This window comes from Arachis hypogaea, chromosome 1 (genome assembly GCF_003086295.3).
Source record: "Arachis hypogaea cultivar Tifrunner chromosome 1, arahy.Tifrunner.gnm2.J5K5, whole genome shotgun sequence".
NCBI classification, from domain to species: domain Eukaryota; kingdom Viridiplantae; phylum Streptophyta; class Magnoliopsida; order Fabales; family Fabaceae; genus Arachis; species Arachis hypogaea.
The window spans coordinates 80,252,449-80,254,879 of NC_092036.1; the positions used below are offsets into that span (position 1 = coordinate 80,252,449).

The window sequence follows — 2,431 nt, forward strand, 5'->3', positions numbered from 1 at the left end:
ATCAAAGGTTCTTCTGTTTTCTCTAATTCGAGACTCTCAGTCATATTGACCTCCTCCACCAGGGAGTCAATAATATCAATGCTCATGCAGTCTCCTGATGTGTCTAGATGCTGCATAGCTTTGACAACATTCAACTTAAAGTCGCCCTCATTGACTCTCAGGGTTACTTCCCCTTTTTGGACGTCAATGAGAGTTCGTCCAGTTGCTAGAAAAGGTCTTCCTAGAATGAGAGTTGCACTCTTGTGCTCCTCTATTTCCAGCACTACAAAGTCAGTGGGAAAGGAGAATGGCCCAACCTTGACAATCATGTTCTCAATTATGCCTGATGGCATTTTAATAGAGCCATCAGCAAGTTGGAGACATATCTGGGTTGGTCTGACTTCTTCAGTCAAACCAAGCTTTTTCTGATAGTGGATGCAGGTATCAGATTGATACTCACCCCAAGATCACATAGAGCTGTCTTGGTACATGCACCCTCTAATGTGCACGGTATCATAAAGCTTCCAGGATCTTTAAGCTTCTCTGGTAAGCTTTTTACAATGACTACACTGCATTCTTCAGTGAGGAAAATTTTTTCAGTTTCCCTCCAATCCTTCTTATGACTTAAGATCTCTTTCATGAACTTAGCATAAGAGAGTATTTGCTCAAGTGCCTCTACAAACAGAATCTTTATTTCAAGAGTCCTGAGATAGTCTGCAAAGCGGAAAAGCCCTGGATGTCTACTTTCCAACGCCATTGAGAGCGCGCCAATTGGGCTTCTGTAGCTCCAGAAAATCCACTTCGAGTGCAGGGAGGTCAGAATCCAACAGCATCTACAGTCCTTTTCAGCCTCTGAATCAGATTTTTGCTCAGGTCCCTCAATTTCAGCCAGAAAATACCTGAAATCACAGAAAAACACACAAACTCATAGTAAAGTCCAGAAAAGTGAATTTTAAATAAAATCTAATAAAAGTATACTAAAAACTAACTAAAACATACTAAAAACATACTAAAAACAATGCCAAAAAGCGTATGAATTATCAGAAGGACACTTTCTGATCAATTGTTTGTATCTTTCCCAAGCTTCATAGAGGGATTCACCTTCCTTCTGTCTGAAGGTTTGGACTTCCACTCTAAGCTTACTCAATTTTTGAGGTGGAAAGAACTTTGCCAAAAAGGCATTAACTAGCTTTTCCCAAGAGTTCAGGCTTTCTTTAGGTTGTGAGTCCAACCATATCCTAGCTCTGTCTCTTACAGCAAAAGGGAATAGCATAAGTCTGTAGACCTCAGGGTCAACCCCATTGGTCTTGACAGTGTCACAGATTTGCAAGAATTCAGCTAAAAACTGATGAGGATCTTCCAATGGAAGTCCATGAAACTTGCAATTCTGTTGCATTAGAGAAACTAATTGAGGCTTAAGCTCAAAGTTGTTTGCTCCAATGGCAGGGATAGAGATGCTTCTCCCATAGAAGGCGGGAGTAGGTGCAGTAAAGTCACCCAGCACCTTCCTTGCATTGTTGGCATTGTTGTTGTTTTCGGCTGCCATGTCTTCTTCTTTGAAGATTTCAGTTAGGTCCTCTGCAGAGAATTGTGTTTTAGCTTCTCTTAGCTTTCGCTTTAAGGTCCTTTCAGGTTCAGGGTCAGCCTCAACAAGAATGCTTTTGTCTTTGCTCCTGCTCATATGAAAGAGAGGAAAACAAGAAAAATGGAATCCTCTATGTCACAGTATAGAGATTCCTTGATGTGTCAGAGGAAACGAAAAATAGAAGGAAGAGGTAGAAGAATTCGAACTTATCAAGAAAGATGGAGTTCGAATTGTGCATCAAGGAGGAGTGTTAGTCCATAAATAGAAGGATGTGAAAAGAGGGGAAGAAATTTTTGAAAATAAATTAAAAAGATTTTAAAAACATTTTGAAAAATACTAATTGATTTTCGGAAACTAAGAGTGGAAAAGAAATCAAGTGATTTTTGAAAAAGATTTTGAAATAAGAAATTAAAAAGATATGATTGAAAACTATTTGGAAAAAGATGTGATTAGGAAGATATGATTGAAAAGTTATGGTTTTAAAAAAGATGTGATTGAGAAGATATGATTTGAAAAACAATTTAAAAAGATTTGATTTTGAAAATTAATAACTTGGCTAACAAGAAAAGATAGGATTCAAACATTAAACCTTTCTCAACAGAAAAGGCAACATACTTGAAATGTTGAATCAAATCATTAATTGTTAGCAAGTATTTTTGAAAATGGAAAGAAATTGATTTTGAAAACATATGATTGAAAAGATATGATTTGAAAAAGATTTGATTTTGAAAAATTTTGAAAACTTGAAAAAACAATTTGCATTAAAAACAAAATCTTCCCTCTTGTGCCATCCTGGCGTTAAACGCCCAGAATGGTGCACATTCTGGCGTTTAACGCCCAAAACTCACCCCTTTTGGGCGTTAAACG

The 2,431-nt window shown here is 37.4% G+C and overlaps 1 non-coding gene across 1 annotated transcript; it reads left to right on the forward strand.

Annotated features, from left to right (window-relative positions):
* The first annotated feature begins 1,013 nt into the window (after positions 1 to 1,013).
* LOC112716967 (small nucleolar RNA R71) lies at positions 1,014 to 1,120 on the forward strand. Its single transcript, XR_003160535.1, has one exon. It is a non-coding gene; the product is annotated as a small nucleolar RNA R71 (small nucleolar RNA).
* Positions 1,121 to 2,431: the final 1,311 nt, after the last annotated feature.